At 35.8% G+C, this 18,091-nt stretch overlaps 1 protein-coding gene and 1 non-coding gene across 9 annotated transcripts in view; both read right to left on the bottom strand.

Moving 5' to 3' along the window:
* MLLT3 (MLLT3 super elongation complex subunit) overlaps positions 1-18,091 on the bottom strand; it is a 319,195-nt gene that overhangs the window by 24,862 nt on the left and 276,242 nt on the right. The window lies entirely within an intron of this gene.
* LOC140497888 (U6 spliceosomal RNA) lies at positions 10,560-10,666 on the bottom strand. The gene has a single exon (XR_011964896.1). It is a non-coding gene; the product is annotated as a U6 spliceosomal RNA (small nuclear RNA).

The raw sequence follows: 18,091 nt of genomic DNA, 5'->3' as shown, positions 1-18,091 counted from the left end.
TATCCACCTGTTTTTCAAGCACCAATGTCAATACACAAGAATCCAACTAAGGCAATCTTAAGGTTGGATCAAACAAGGCTAATAATTATGTGATCCAAAGGAACAAAGTTGCTGCTGTTCATTAAAACACTGACACAAACATGGAGAAAGGACCTGAGAAGCAATCAACCTCCTCATTTTACAGATAAGAAAACTGAGGCACAGAGAGGTTGAATGACTTGCTTAGGGTAACTCAGTTTAGTGTCTAGGGAAGAATTTGAACTCAAGTCTTCCTGACTCCAAACCCAGTGGGTTACTTACTATGTCATGTTACAATGGAAAAAAAAATACAAATGCTCAGCAGCAGCATCCAAATACTGTCAGCAACTAGAACACTGAGTGTTACCACTTTGGAGCTAGCAGAGACCCTTAGAGACTATTAATATATACATTAATCTTATTTGCAAGTATTAATTATATCATTCAGTCAGGAGTCCATAAAAATGCTCCAAGGTCTTTTCGATATATTAAAAACAAAGAAAAATCTCTATGATACTGAACTGGTCAGGGGATGGATATTCCTACTCTCACTTTGGTTCTTGTGTGGAAGAGGAAATGGGTTGACTTTGGTTAGAATCCAGGCAGTTAAGTGATGCAGTGGATAGAGTTCTGAGATAGAAGTCAGGAAGACTCATCTCCTCAAATTCAAATCTGGTCTCAGTCACTTATGAGCTATGACTCTGAGCAAGTCATTTCACCCTGTTTGCCTCAGTTTTCTCTTCCGTAAAATGAGTTGGAGAAGGAAATGGCAAATCAGTCCAGTATCTTCACCAAGAAAATCTCAAATGTGGTCACAAAGAGTTGGACACAACTAAAATGCCTAAATTGAATAAGAATCACAGAATATCTCAGGGAAGAGTGAGGGGAAAAGTGAAAAGGGAAGGGGATAGGAATATATGTTGCCCAAAAGCAGCACCTGGGTTATTACAAGTTCCAAAATTTCTCATTTCATTTTTGATTCTATATCCTTTGCTGGCTCAGCTACCTCCTCAGTAGATATGGATAATTGTTAGGATTTTTATGGGCAGGGTTGGCCAAAATGAGGGGGAAATGTGATTTTTTATTTTTTTAAATTCTGATTTCTTACCAAATACTGCTCTGGCCAACAGTAGCTTGCCACACCAGCTGGGCTGCTTCATTGGCTTCTATCACACTTACTGTCAGCACAAAACCTCTAACACCATGTCCCCGCCTGGCAGGAAGTTATACACATGAGAAAAAACATGGAGCTACTCCAAAGCTGATGAGGTATTCTAACAATGGAGTACAAATTTAAACACTCCACTATGCCTACCTTTGGAGACATGCATCACTTAGTCTATTATTATTCATTTTTTTAATTTGAAAAAAATGATTGTGAACTTAATTATCAAAAAATGAACAAGGATTTTATAAACTGAATTTTTTAAAGAGCATACATAATTAGCGCATCCTTAAATTCATATAATTACATATAAATATGTATATGTGTATATAAATATGTATGAATAAATATGTATAAAATTTAACCAGGTACTAACAAAAGTGCTGTTTGTGTATCCTTCTGAACTTCTTTTACTGATGTGTCATGTTTTTACAGTACAAAAATTTATAGATCATTCTCTTCATAATGGCTCTTGTGACAAAGTAAAAATGAAGTGAAATTAATAATACGGTGACCTCTTCTGAAAGTTCATGCACTTTAAGTCCTTAGCACCCAAAAATCTCTATTTAAAAAATAAGAAATTATTTATCTTATCTCCCTCCCAATCCCATTGGTAAAAAAAATGGTAAATTGATAATATGCATAGTCAAACAAAATAAATTCCCCAAATGGCTGTACACAATAGTATACATCCTAAATCTATCACTTCTTTGTAATCAATAGAATGCTTCATCTTCTATCCAATGCAATCATGAACAGTGACTGAAGTGATAATAGCTTACTTCTTCCAAAGTTGTTTGTTTTTTATGCTATTATTGGATAAATTATTGTACTTTTGCTTATTTCATTCCTGATTCGAAAAGTCTTAAAAATTATTTCTTTTTATAATATTGATTTCATAATATACATTGTTCTGCTTCTGCTTCCTTCATTCTTCTGTGCATTTAAAAAAATGTTTTATTGATACTTCCTTCATTGATAGATTAAGGTTGAATATAATTGCACCAATCATAGTGTTAAAAACAAAAACAACTCATGATACTGCTGTCGTTCAGTACATTTGATGGCAAAGCTCTATTCTCATAACATAAAATTTGGAAAACAAGGCAAGGAGAGGTAATGTTGAGAAGGCAGTGGAAAGGAATGCCAGAAATCAAGATACCTGGGTTAATAAAGAACTTAGAGCTGGAAAAGAGATTATCTTGTTCACCCTCCTCCTTTTAATAGCTAAAGAAAGTGCGGCTCACAAAGTGACTTGATATTATAGCAAGTTCAAAATTCAAAGCCAGGACCTATTGACTAAAAAGCCAGTACTATTTCCATTATACCTTGTGGTCTCAACAAAAGACAGGAAGGCATAACTGAGTTTGCTGTCGTCGTTCTTCAGTCATTTTGGGAATCTTTGTGACCCTATTAGGAGTTTTCTTGTCAAAGAAACAGAAGTGGCGTGCCATTTCCCCCTCCAGTTCACTTTAAAAATATGGAAACTGAGGCAGAATTAAGTGACTTCTCCAGGATCACACAGGTAGCAAGTGTCTGTTGCCAGATATGAATTTAATTCTTCCTGACTCCATGCCTGGCACTCTATCCACTGTGCCATCTACCTGCCAGCATAACTTACCAGGTTCAAATCAACCTCAGCTTTGACAGTAAACAAATCACTTAACCTCTTAGCACCTTGATTTCCTCACATGTAAAGTTGGTAATAGTGGTACTGCCTACCTCATGGTGGGGAAAGCATTTTTTAAACATCAATATTGTTCTTTTGGGGGGAAGACAAAGCAAGTTAATGAAGGGCATAATAAAATTAAGGCATGACTTTATTGGACTGGGAATCGGGGGAAATAACATGCAGGGATGAATTCAGCAAAGACTTATCAAGAATAGTTACATCCTAGTATGGATGTAGTTGATGAAGTGGACTCTGAGGTCAGAAGGACAGGTGTTAAGTTCTGCCTATATGTATTGGCTATGTAACCTCAGGCAAGTCATTTAACCTCTCACCTTGATACTGCAGGAAAGAAAGCTGCCATGAAATGGTAAATTATGAACTTGGAAGAGCTTCTGAAATCATTATACTCAAAAACCACAAACTTGGGCTGTCCTTTGTCCCTTTTCTCCCAAGCTAGAGATGTTCCCTACATCTTACCTCCTACTATACCTATTCTAACCCCAAAGTCACACACCAGCTCTGTAACCTCTTAGACTTGGGTTCAGAGAGTATTGGGCAGCATTGTAGTGGCACAATCACAAAGAATTAGCTTTAAGCCAATCTGTCTGAACTGGTGACTTCCAGCAGTAGTCTACTAGAATGTACCTTGACAAATCAGGGTTATTATTGTCACTATCATCAATAAACTTTTATTAAACAAATTTCAAACAACGATGTGTTGAGTTTTTACAATATTAGTCTGCTTAATGCAAGCCCACAACGAATAATGACCAATGGTAACTGAGGCAGACTAAATGTGTAAATTCCAATTTTGTCATTAGATGTAACTGAAAAATTCCTCGATTTCACAGTTCAAACAATCTACAAATGTACACTGACTTTAAGCAAAACTAACACGTTCTAAATTCATATTTATATTAAAAGGGTTGGTTGTTCTCTTTATGGAAGTATTCTTTCCTTTAGGAAAGTATTCACCATAACTGTTCTTTGAACAGAAAGCTTTTCTAGGGCATTCAAAACATCGTTTGCACCTTACAAAATTCAGTAACTGATTTGATGTGCAAAATAGAAAAAAATGAGTTATAAATATCTTATTAAAACTTGAAATAAGATACAAAGATTATTTTCTCCTTTGTAGTTTCCAAACATGTTTAGAAAATGACAGTCTTGGTACTTCCATAACAAGATTATCTGTTAGGCAAGTTACCCTCTCCAAGAATCAACTTCCCCATTTAATTCATTTCAAATCAACAAGCAATTATTAAATGTCTACTGTATACAAAGCAAACCTTCACTTACAAAGTAGGGATGAAAATATTCCTAGTAAGGCAACATAGTGAACTGACCTTGAAGCCCAAAAGACCGGGTTAAGTCCTGCTTCTCACACATTCTAGTTGTGTAAACTTGGGCTAATCATCTGACCTCTTAATGCTCTGGGCCAGTAGTCCTCAAAGTGTGGTCCAAGGCCATTGGGGCTTCCCTAGGACCCTTTCATGAAGTCCATAGGGTCAAAACCATTTTCATAGTAATACTAAGACATTATTTGCCTATTAAAATACTCCTTCCTTTTCCAACAACACATCTGTGTGAGGCGAGATTTTCTTCACACTTGCAATAGACTGAATTTAGAAGCAGATGAGAACCCAACTATCTATCTTCTATTAAATTACACATTAAAGAGATTTATAAAAACTTGCAAACAGTAACTCATCTCACTAATATTTTTATTTTGAAAAATATAGATATTTTACACAAAAATATCATTTATGCTAACATGTAATGAGTTTGTTACTGTTCATTAAATATTTTAAAATTTCAACAGTTTTGATCAATAATACAGTAAATGTAGATAATAACCTACTTGAACAAAAATTCTTTGGGGTCCTCACAATTTTTAAGAGTGCAAAGGGGTTAATCTTCAAGTGTATAAAAGAGTATGAAGACTATAAAGCTTGAGAACTGCTGCTCTGGGCAGTGCTCTAAGACTCTAAATTGCAGAGATTGTGTTGACCTGTAACTCCCCCAAGAAGTTTGCTCACCTCGGAGTTCTCTACATCTATAAAATTTCACATCTTGTGGCTATCTCCTAATAATATTTGTAGCTTCGTAACAATAATAAAGCTAGGATACCTGAAAAGAGCTACATAAATATGAACTGCTACAATTATTTCATTGGTGGAAAAAAGGAAGCCTATCTCCCATAAAGAAAAAGGATAGGCATTTAATACTTAAATCTGTTAACTTTTCTTTCTTTACAGAATATCCAAAAAGGGCAGCAAATTAGTCGAGCTTTGGGATAGGAACGATTCAAGGAATAAGGTACCCTAATTTTAGTATATTTGAATTTATTTTCTCTTCAGTTTTTAACATGATTGAAGATTTGAGATATATTAGTCAGGGGAACATTTTATTAGGCAGTGTAACATAGTACATCTACAAGTAATTGCATCATTCCATGGTTTTATTACTTTTCCCCCTTTAATTTAGAATATGCAAAAGAACAGTACTACCAAAGATGATTAATGAGGTTTGGGTTATAATTAAAAGTGCTTTCAAACTCTTTCTGTGATACATAGTTAATGGAAGAAAACATGAATTTAACAAGTATAACCTTAAATGTGGATAGATTAAATTTCCTACTCAAAGAGAAATAGATTACAAAAACCAAGAGATTTTAATTTTCTTTTCCTAGGATTGGAAATGCAACTTTTAAAAAAAGATGACATAAAATAAATAGATGAATGAATTGTAACATAAATTTGATTTGACTGGCCTATGGCAACTTCAGCATGGGAATGTTAAAGTATTTACATGTTTCTCAGGATACCAACTTACTCTTATAAAAACTCATCATGAGTTACAGCATGAAATTATCATATGGACAATAATGCAATAAAATTAGTAATGAATGGAGAAAAGTTTAACAAAAAATAGAAACCTAAATGGAGCTTAAGTAACAACATTCTGAATAAAAACAAATCAGAGAAACCAAGTCACATTAAATTATATAATTTACATAATTACATCATAAATATTATAACATAAAATAATATTAAGATAGGTTAATTAGAATAATTTTAAATCATTTAAAATATATTAATAAAAAATAAAACATGTTTATATAGTATTTATGTATAAATATAGAAAATATTTCAATCATATCAAATACATAATTATAAGAATGAAAAAATATCACAAAACTTATGGGAAAATGTGTTCCCTGAAAACTTACATTAACATAATAGAAAAAGAGAGGACCAAAGAAATTAGCATGAAAGATGAGAAATTAAACAAATTAGCAGCCCCTAAACAAGTAAAAATGAAGAAGTCTGGAAAATTAGAGAACTCCGAAACAAAGACATAAAACTCACAAACCAGACTAAATGCTGTTTTTCAAATTAAAATATTAACAAAAGTTTTAAATCTGATCAAGAATGAGAGGGAAATCTAATGACCAAAATTTTAAAAAATTAAATACCTAAAAATTATAACATTATATGCCAACAAAATGGACTTCAAAAGGAAACTAATGAGTATCTACAAATAATAAAATAGACAAAAAAAGAGAAAGATATCTTAAACAACTTTATTTGGGGCAGGGGGGCTAGGATGGGAAAGTGGAAGGAAGCAACATTAATTACCAGAAGAATTTACAAGGGAATCCTATCAAGTTTTTAAAAAATGGATTGATGCCTATGTTACAAAAAATATTTCTTACAAAAAACAAAAGCCACTCTCCTGCCCTTTTGCGGCTAATATAGTCCTGTTATCCAAATAAGAGACGGAAAGAAACCAGAGAAAAATTACTGTATGACAGTATTAAACAGCAGTGAATAAAATAAACCCATGAGTATCATCAGCATTACATATAATACTAACCAAAACTCAAGAACCTAAAACAAAAGAAAATCCACTCAAAGTAAGTACAAAATAAGATATTCTAGAATAATAATAGCTACCATTTACATAGTGCTGACAAGGTTCCAAAAACTGTGCTAAGCTCTTTACAATTACTATCTCCTTTGATCCTCACAATAACTCTGAGAGGCAAATGCTGTTATTATCACCGTATTACAGATAAGGAAACTGAGGCAGACAGCAGTTAAGTAACTAAAAGAATGAGTGTGGGAATAGATATCATGCAATAAAAGGGCAGGGTCCTAATTAAAATACTATGTACACAGACCTAAAAAAATAATATTTTAGGTAAGTTTAACTGATTCAAGGTAAAGGCAAAAGCAGACTAAGTAAAGTATTTGACTTTGTCTACTGTAATTAAATATTATTATTTATATTTATGTGTATTATATATAATGTATATACTACATAAATTTATTTATTTGTATTAAAAATCAGTAGTCACATGTAAGATTTTCCTAATTCTATTTATTTCAATCAATCAATCAAAAAAAACCTCCATTAAGCATGTATGTGTCAGGCACTATGCTAAGCAGCAGGAAACAAAGGAAGTCCCTACACCTTTAAGGAGCTTATGAACTAATGGATGAGATAACATGCAAATTTCAATATTCAAAAATTCAATATTTCAAGCTGAATCAGTTCACATAAGTCTTCCCAGGCTTCTCTGCCTTCATAGTCATCATTTCTCATGGCACAGTAATAATCCATTATATCCCCAGATGACAATTCTTTGGCTATTCTCCAATCAATGTGTTTCTGCTTTGGTTCTCCGACCTCCTTGTGTATTGGGAGGGAACATGACAAATATTTAAATCTTAGGATATAAGCCTAGCCACTGGGCATAATTCTAAATTGCTTTACAGAATGGTTAGACCACTTCACGGCTCTATCAACATCCCTGTGTCCCTTCAACCTATACTACTCCATTTTTTGCCACTTTTGCAAGTTTGCTGGATGTGAGATGGAACCTCAAAGTTTTTTTTTTTAATTATATTGCTCTTAATAGTAGCAACTCAGCCTAATCTTTCATATGGTTATTAATAGTATGCAGTTGTTCCTTTGAATAATGCTGATTCTGTAGGGAAGTGGCTCTCCCAACCACGATGATGGTGCTATGGACCATATTGAATTAAGAATCATGCCTTGCAGTCAAATTCCAACACTGCCACTTGATAATAGTATGACTTTATGACATTAACCTAAATTTCTTTGGACCTCATTTTCCTCATGTAGAAAATAAAAGCATTAAACTAGATGACCTCGAAGGTCCATTCTAGGTCTAATTCTATGATCCCAATATTTTCTAGACTTTCAGATTCTATCCTTCATGGATTAATTCTTTTCTTTCTACCTTTCCCCTTTTGATTATGTTTTTTAAAATGGTGGGAAGGGAAGGGGAGATATGAAGCAGGGGTTCCTAGTAGACAATTTATAACCATAACACCTCCTGGAATAGAACTGAAAAAAATCCATATGTTCCTTGATTCTATCACCGCAGGAATGAACTGTCACTAGAGCTGTTCCCCTCACATCCAAACACTCTAGTTATCAGAAGTAATGCATTCTGTTGTCAGGATGACTACTATTTAGTTACTTGTGAAATTACCCACTGGTATACAGCGCAGAGCCTGAAATAACCCCAGATGATTTGCATTCCTAACATAGAAAAGGACTACAGTGGAGTTTTCAAAAAGTTCTAAATTGATAACTAAAAAGCAAATTATCTACAATTATGTTTCTCATTTACAGATAATGAAGTTGGATTTGAGAAATGAAAATAATTTGTCAGTAACATTTACTGAGAAGTTTACTTGCCTACACAGAACAGCCTGTAGAAGGTTAATGCTAACACTTCTTCAGCTTTCTATTCTCCAATCATTTATGAGGGGAGTGGGGGGTTGGAGGGTAGTAGCAAGGCAGTAGATCTTCATTCATTTCCTGGTTCTGATCCTCACTTCCACTCTTCAAAACTGTCCCCCTAACCCCTCTTTCTCTCTCCTATCCCAATCAATATTTTTAGTTCCCTTTGGGAGGGTAGGGAATGTCTTTTTTTGCTTGTATGGGTAACCCTCATCCAGGGTCAGATATACAATAGGTGCTTAATAAATGCTTTTCCCCTGTAATTTGTATTATAATTTTATGTCAATGGCAATGAATCATTCCTTCACAAGCCAAAATTTTCTGAATTAAAATACTCTAAAAATTGTCCTCTTATCATGATTATCAATGACAAATTTGATCTCTTCATTTCAAGCATTACATCATAAAGATTTCAAATCCAGAGGTGATCTGTAAGCAATAATGATAAGAAAAGAGATGCAAACTGAATTAGAAAAAGCTCTAAATATTTGTCCAAATCACTACAGTCATGATTTCAAGAAACCAAAGGATACTTTTAATAATAAATACAAAAAGATTGTCTTTAATGTCCTGATATTTGATTTGGAAAATAGGATTGGCCCTGTTATAATGAAAATTGTTCAAAATAGGCTAGGACATGGATTTCACTCCTCATGCTTGCAATCAAGAGTTTAATATCCAGGTTATTCCTTTTAACAGAATTTGAGCACCAAATAATGGATTCAAATCCATGATTTAAAAGCAAATGAAAGGCATTGGTCTTTCCAAAGTGAAAATTCTCTTCACTGGTTGCTCTTTGGGCGGGTTCCCTTTTTTTTTACAGTGCCCATTTTAATCAGGGACCATTGAAAAATCACACATTAAATAAGGAGCCTGGTTTAAATGAGCTATTCTGCAGAAAATGTCTCCTGAAAATATTAGCTTTCTAGACTTACCATCTACCTCCATTCTGACTATATAACATGAAATTCTTAAACAAAAAAAGGGACAGTCTCTCTCACAGACACATCCAAAGAAATGAACAACTAAAAGAGCAAAATGTCTAAAACTTAACATGCTTTTAAATATCAGAGGATGACAATGTGATCTGCCCTCAATTTTAACCCCATAAGATGAACTATTTTTTAAAAAAAGTCTTCCTTATAACAAATACTTAGATTTCCATTAAGAATAGTAATTTGTTTTTAAAAAGTCATGCTTGCAAGTTTCTAAATAAACCTACATTTTCACGCACTCAACCCTATATGAGCCCAACAGTTGTTTTTCTCCATAAATCAATCCATTGTTGCCCTTCAGAATGGAGAAGGCAGATTTATAGCCTTTTACCCCTTTTTCTCACAATCAAAAAGATGCCTATTTGGGTAACAGAATGTTTCTCTTCTTCAAGAGTGTTTGGGATTAGGTGGTGGGGGGCAAGGGCCTTTAACATCTGCTCTCTTCAAGTGAATGACACCTCTAGTTCTCACAGTTGGGAAATTGAAAAGCAAATAGCCCTCAATAGACATAATTTTCCAACCTCAAGAGTTAAGACTATACTATACTAGAGCACCCTTAGTTTCACTTTTGGTATTTAAAGGTTTCCTTAGAGTCTCAATATTCAAAAGTAAAAATTCACCTATTTTTATTGAGGAAAATAAGTAGAATATAAATTCCAAAAAAAATTAAAAATTGATTTACATAATTTGAGCATAAAACAAAGATCACCCTTGGCACTAACACCTCAAATTTTCCTAATCCTGAAAATATATCTAAATTACAGGTGGTCAAGATCAAAACATTCTTTCTAATCTCTTCAGTTTTTTGTAGCAACAAAACAATAAGTTCTACTTATAGCAAAAATACTGGTAAGCTTTTATTTACTTCTTTTTAAAAAATATTAATATACTGTTTTCATATCACTGAGATTTTTTCCCGTATCCTTCCCCAAAATTGAAACACTTTATTAATTTGCATATCAATTTTATGCAGAGGCCAGGCTAATCTTCTCAGTATTGTTTCAACAGTAGTAGAAGTGCTGCATAAATGAGCACACTTTTATGTACCTAAAAAAAATCTTTGGAAAAAATATTAAATTTACAAATTTTATGCCTTGATTTTGAATAAAGGCATTTTATTTCAATCATCCAATTCCTGACTATATGTATATCTGAACGGGGAAACCTGCATGATTCTGCATTAATAAGGTCATTTATGGCTATTTAATATGTGTGTAAATATTACAGGAAATTATGATTTAAAAAACCTCAGCCAACAAGGAGATCTAAATTAGGATAAACTCTAATGCTAATCAATCATAATTTTGGAAAGACAAGCTTCTTTTAAATGGGCATCAGACATAGAGAAGACACTGATGCATAAAAAGCCTCAAGAATTATTTTTTTCAGAGTCACTAAAAAATAAAGGACACAGGTAATGCCTAGGGAAAAAAATGTAAAAGCTCTTTCAAAAGACTAAATTGGGCCTTACATCTATGAATATGGAATACTGCCTGCTGGGCTAACACTTCTTGTTACCAGAGGCTATCTTTTGTCACTTAAGCAAAGCTTTCTGACAGTTTTACAGGCTGTTATCCCAAGGACTTTGGTATTTATGGCCTTTATTCACTGGGGCTTTCTGCTCTTATCGGCTGGTTACTAATCACTAAATAGATTTTTTTATGGGTCTGAAATTAGCTCAAAGGATGTCCTTCAACAATGGCAACTCAGGACAGAACCAGCTAAAGGTCTTCTCCTATGTCCCTTCCTGGTTAGCCTCAATTTTCTTTTCATGCAGATGAGTCAAGACAGGTCCAGAGCCAAAGTACTAAATTAAGGAAGTGGCACAGACAATCTGCAGCATCATTCTCAGCTGAAGGTATGTTCAGGGTTGATATGAAATGTCCATATCTCTAGGCTGATGTAAGGCCATAAATGTGGTTGACTTCCAACAGAACCACAACTCAAACCAAGCTCCCCAGTTTAATTATATCAATCAACAATTAAGCACCTAAACTATGTGCTAAACCCTATGATTGATGGCAAGGTCACAAAAAAGAAGATGAGATGGTTCTGGCTCTTGAGGAGCTTACACGGTAAGGGGAAAGCTGAGATAAGGAAATATAGCATATATACAAAATAAACACAGATGGATGCTTTGGAGAACAAGGCAGGGAGGAAAGGGAAAGAATCAGTAAAGGCTTCTTTGATAGACGTAGCAATTGACATACTTCTTGATGGAAACTAAGAGAAAAGGGAGAGAATAGGGTGGGAGAGTGAGGGGGTAACCTATAAAATATAAAATATTATATTATAAAATATAACCTATGTAATATTATATATAACAAAATATAACCTATACAAAGGCACAAAGACGAGAAAGAGATAGAATGTTTTGTACACCCAGGGAATGCCCGGTAAGCCAGCTGGTCAGACAATCAATGAGATTTATTAAATGTCTAGCGTGTACCAGGCAATGTACCTCTATGTGCTGGGGTTGGAGTTAGGTGCCTAGGCCAGTGTGGCTAGAAACTTCAGCACCTGATAACAGTAATTTATAAACAACCTGGAATTAGGGTAGAGCCACACACTGAAGGATTTTACCTGTGGTGGGATTTTTTAAAAAACCAGAGTCACATAGCTAACAAGTGGTCTGAGGACAGATTTAACTCAGAAAGAAAAGGCTTCCTGACTGCAGCATCACCACTCCATTCACTGTGCTGATGATATTTACCACATCAGAAATTAAAACAGTAATTATCATGAAAATCGTTTTGAACTTGTAGAGCCCTTGGAAGTAACTCAAGGAATTCTCCTAGGGTCCCCAGATCACACTGAGAACTGCTGCTTTGGCGAATATAATTTTCGTTATCTCTACTTTCCAGTTTTTTGCTTAACAAATAACTGCCATTTTCTTACACCCATTTAGAATAAAATGACAGAAAATGAAGTCATCTGTTAAAAATTTTGAAAAAAATGATGCATTCTTTTCTCCTAACTGTATTTTACCTAAATACAAGTTCACATTCACATAGTATTTGGTGATATCAAAGGCACTTGATTCACAACAACCCTATGAAGTAAACAGACCAAGGTTTAATAAATGACAAAGCAGGTTCAGACCAGTCAACTGATTTGAAAGTCACAGGATAATAAGGGCCAGTTAGCCCCGAAACTGCAACCCAAGTCTTTCTGATCCTTACATTCAATGCTCTTTTCCCCCACAACAGCTTGGATTCATTCCATACTATGTGACGGAAGAGAAGACCAAGTCTTCTTGTGATCAGCCTCTGCAAGCAAGCAGCCTTTGAGTAAGGTGCTATACCTAAGAAATGGAAAATGCTAATGGTTTTAGAAAACTAATTGCTCAAGGAAGTACAATTCCTTGAGATGTAATAAGTTGAAAGAAGCAGAAAAATTACAAACCTTTCAATAAATCTTCCTGTAAGGTAAACAAACTAAAATATTTCCTGATTCCCAGAGTGATCTGGTAAACGTTAATGATTTCAGTCTACAAAGTTCACAATTAATAAATGGCACAGTAATATATTAAATGGTATGATCCTGGCCAGAAGGGAAGCTAGGTGGCCGAGTGGATAGAGTTCCATGCCTAGAGTCAAGAATACTCATCTTTCCATGTTCAAATCTGGCCTTAGACACCTACTAGCTGTGTGACCCCTTAGGCAAGTTACTTTATCCTATTTGCCTCAGTTTCCTCATCTGTCAAATGAGCTGGAGAAGGAAAGGTCAAACCACTCTAGTACCTTTTTCCGAGAAAACCCCCAATGGGGTCATTAAGAGTCAGATATGAGTGAAAAAATACTGAATAACAAAATCTAGCCAGAAGGAGCTACTGCTATTACTGAGATTCTACTTCCTCTCACATTATAACTGAACATAAAAAATGCATAAGGAAATACCGATTTCTTAATAATTCCTAGAGTTGCAAGGGTAATGACAACAAACCTATTTTACAACAGAAGGGGACCCTTTCATTTCACTATGAATAGCTTACACCTTTAATTGCATCACCATATGTTTTTGACGCTACAATTTTAAATATAATTTCAAAATTCTGACTACTTATGTTATAAATGGGTTCACTACCTTACAAAATCTGCTTTAACTGAGCATCCATATGGGCAATTCCTTATGAGTTTAAAAGGGACTGAGGGGGCGGTGCTTTTTGATTCACCACAGCGGCTATTTCAAACACTTTCATCACATCTCAAGTCATCCACAGGATCCCTAACCTCAAAAGCCAAAGATCTTGTTTTAACATTCACTCCAAAAAATTGAAGCCATTCACAAAGCGCTCCCTGTCCTCCCCTTCTCTATTATCTCATAGCCTTCAGATGTCTTCCCCCACTCTCTCTGCCTTTACCAACTCCAAGTGACCTGTTATACCAAGAAAAACCTGTGTACATTTACACACAATCCTATTCCACTCTTCTTCATGGGATTGCTCCCTCTATCATCCTCACTCTCACTATTCTTAGCAAATTGGTCAGAAATTGTCAGAAAAGGAAAATGGTGCAATTTCATAATATTTTTTTTCAATTGAGCATCAAAGTAACTTAAAGAGTAATATTTACTGGCCAAGTATAAGAATTTCCTCAACACCTGCTGAAAAACGCTTGTTAATATTTTACGTTTTTGTTTTATGCCTATCTTACTTTCAAACCCTTACACTATCTGTAATTCTATGAGTCATTTCAATTTCTACAGAAAGTAGATTGGGCATAAAACTTAAATGAAATATGTTAAGTATTTTATAATTGATAAAAATAATTTACAAATACCTGCTTTTAATAGAAAACAGAAGGGCTCTCAAGAAAATGGCAGTGCCATAGAGGGCACCATTGTCAGAAGCAGGGGCAGAGGAGGGGAATCTGTGACCATGAGGCCATATGTGGTCTTCTAAGTCCTCAAGTGCGGCACTTTGACTGAATCCAAACTTCACAGAACGAAAGATGATTAGTTTTTTATTTTAATTTAAATTAGGCTGAAAGTTTAAATGACAGAAAACGCATGCCCACAACTTTCCCATTGTTAAAAAAAGCAAACTCCATCTATAAAGAGTCTTTTAAAAATTATATGTCCATTTAACATTACCTATGTGGTAATGCTTACATTTTTGGTAGAATACATGTCAAATAGGTTATGGTCTCTTGAAGTATCCCTGAACTTTCAAATTACTTTAACAGGTCGGAGCCAAGATGGCGGAGTAGAAAGACGCACATACACATAGCTCCGAACCCACAACCCACAGAACGGCTGCAGGGGAGCAACTCACGGTGAATTCTGCACCCAGAGGTCACGGAATATTGGAGCGAGGGAGATTTCTGTTCCGGAGAGACCTGCAAACCTCTCGCGGGGGGTCCTTCGCGCTACAGATTGGGCGCCGGGACTGGGAGCAGAGGGCAGCTCTGCAGTGGCCGCGGCACCGAGAGGAAAAGATCTGAGCACGCTTCGGGGACCAGATCTCCAGCGGCCATGCGGGTTCCTCCACCCACAGAGGGACCTATAAACCTCTCGCAAAAGATCCGTCGCGCTGCAGACGCGGAGCCCAGCCCAGCCCAGACCTGCTGCGGCCACAGCACCAAGAGAAACAGACCCGAGCAGGCTTCAGGGACGGGATCTCCAGCGGCCGCACAAGTCCCTCCACCCACAGGTGACGGGGGTCAGTGAGAGAGTCTCTTTGGCGGGTCGAGAGTGGAGTGGGGTGCCCCCATGATTCGGGCCCCCCCCCCCCCCCCGGGAGGTAGAAGCTGGGAGGCGGCTGCAGACAGGGGCTCCCCAAGCAGGCGGGAGCCTGGATCCATTGTTGAAGGTCTGTGCATAAACCCCCTGAGGGAACTGGGCCTGAGAGGCGGCCCTGCCCCAATCTGACCATCTGAACTTAATTCTCACACTGAATAGCAGCCCTGCCCCCCGGCAAAAGCCCTAAGGCAGGAAGCAGCATTTGAATCTCAGTCCCCAAACGCTGGCTGGGAGGACCAGGAGGTGAGGTGGGTGTGATGAGAATATTCAGAGGTCAAGTCACTGGCTGGAAAAATGCCCAGAAAAGGGAAAAGAAATAAGACTATTGAAGGCTACTTTCTTGGAGAACAGACATTTCCTCCCTTCCTTTCTGATGAGGAAGAACAATGCTTACCATCAGGCAAAGACACAGAAATCAAGGCTTCTGTGTCCCAGCCCACCCAGTGGGCTCAGGCCATGGAAGAGCTCAAAAAGAATTTTGAAAATCAAGTTAGAGAGGTGGAGGAAAAACTGGGAAGAGAAATGAGAGAGATGAAAGAAAAGCATGAAAAGCAGATCAGCTCCCTGCTAAAGGAGAACCAAAAAAATGTTGAAGAAATCAAATTACTTTAACACTGCAGAAAAAAAGACAGACCTGATTTCTGGCTTCTGTAAATTAACTGTAGTTATTCTATGTGTTCTTTTATCCTACAAGTAAAAAACAGCTTTAGGAACTCTTTGCTGGACCAATATTTTAGGGCTTTGATCCAAACTATAATATGAATTAATAATAAATCAAAAAGGAAAAAATGATAACTAAGCAAATAAAAGGAGATAAAACAATGTTATGAAATATACTTTCCTATTCAAATGAAGCAGAGTTAAAAGTACCAAAACCTAAATGAATTATTTTAATCTTCTAGAAACAGCTCACACTCATATTTAGCTGCTGTTCAATTCTATCAGACAAATATTTACTAATAACTGAATTTTGCATAGTATAATATATTTATGACTTGCAAAAGACTTTAGATATTAACCCATTTGTTTCCCACAACAGGTCTATGAGTTGGATACCATAGGTATGACACATATTTTAAAACTAGAAAGGCTAAGACCATGGTCATAAAGTTAATGAGTGTCCTAGGGAGGATTTGAACTAGGTTCCTTTTTTACTCAATCTACTGAAAGAATCTCTGGATCTCTGACTACATCACATTATTTCTCTACTAAGTTCCTTGGTACAGGCAGAGGACTGAGCTAGATACTAGAAGAATTGTTGCCATTTTTGTTGTTGTTATACAACAAAAGATATGGTAGAAAAAACATTAACCTGAAAATCAGAAAACCTAGTTTCAAATTTGAAGTTTATGTTAAGCACTTATGAACTAAGACAGTCCCTGAGCTAATAAGAAGGTAAAATTTGGGAGGGACCTGAGAGTTACATGAATTTCTTGTTGCTGAGTTGTTTTTCAGTTATATCCAATTCTTTGCGACTCCATTTGGGGGCAAAGATATTGCAATGGTTTGCCATTTTCTACTCTAGCTCGTTTATAGATGAAGAAACTGAGGTAAACAGGGTAAAGTGACTTGTCCAAGGTCACACAGCTGTAAGTGTCTGAGGTCAGATTTGCACTCAGGAAGCTGAGTCTTCCTAACTCCAGGCCCAGATCTCTAGCCTTTGGCATCAGGAACCTCTCTGCTTTAAAATCTCACTTCATCAACACATAACTTTGTTATGGTCAACACCATTTGATTTTTAGACAACTAATTGGCTGTGGAGTCAAGAACATCTTAATTCAAAGCTGCTACAGATAATTCCTAGGTATGTGACTCTGGTCAAGTAACTTCTCTTAGCCTCAGTTTCCTTATCTGAAAAATGAAGATATAACAACATCTATTCCACAGGTTTGCTATGAAGATCAACTGAGTTAATCTATAGAAAGTACTTTACAAACCTTAAAATATACATAAATGCTAGTGATGATGATGATGATGATAACGGTGCAAATACTTAAATATGATGAAAAGAGAATTAACCTTGCAGTCAGGAGACCTAGCTTTGAATTTGAACTCTGTCTTCATTAAATAGTTCACTATTTTATTAGCAGTTCATATACAAACTCCGCTTACAAAATAATTAAGCACTTATTTTATGCAGAGAACTATAGGAGAAAAATGGTGTTTAAATAAGACACAACCCAAGCCGTCACTGAAGAAAGTCTAGTAGGATTATATGCTGTGTACTCAAATAATAAACTCAAAATAAGAGCTAAGTTCATAAAGGAGACATAAATCAAGTGCCATGCTGAGGTGGGGAATAAAGATCAATCAAGTGGGAAGTTCAGGAGAGGTTTTTCATAACTGATGGTACTTGAGTCAGACTTTAAAGGACAGATAGGATTTCAAAAAGAGAGGAGGGTTAGTAACAGGGAATGGCAAGTATAGAGTGACAAAGCAATGAGTATAACAAGTAGTCTAGTTTGAGTAGACTATAAAAGTACACGGAAGAGCCATAAAGGAAGCCTGGCATCAGGTTATACTGTATCACATTCTGGCCAGGCTAAGGAATTTCAGTTTTATCAATGGGCAATAGAAAAATCAATATAGAATTCTGAAGGAGTGGCAAGATTTGTATTTTATAAGGTCACATTAGGTTACCATAATACAAGACTCCTCCTCAAATTCGTGACCAATAACGGCCAAAGTAAGGGAGAGAACGTTAACTGGAGGAAGCCC

The sequence above is a fragment of the Notamacropus eugenii genome, chromosome 3, assembly GCF_028372415.1.
Source record: "Notamacropus eugenii isolate mMacEug1 chromosome 3, mMacEug1.pri_v2, whole genome shotgun sequence".
NCBI classification, from domain to species: domain Eukaryota; kingdom Metazoa; phylum Chordata; class Mammalia; order Diprotodontia; family Macropodidae; genus Notamacropus; species Notamacropus eugenii.
This window is presented reverse-complemented; position numbering and strand designations above follow the sequence as displayed.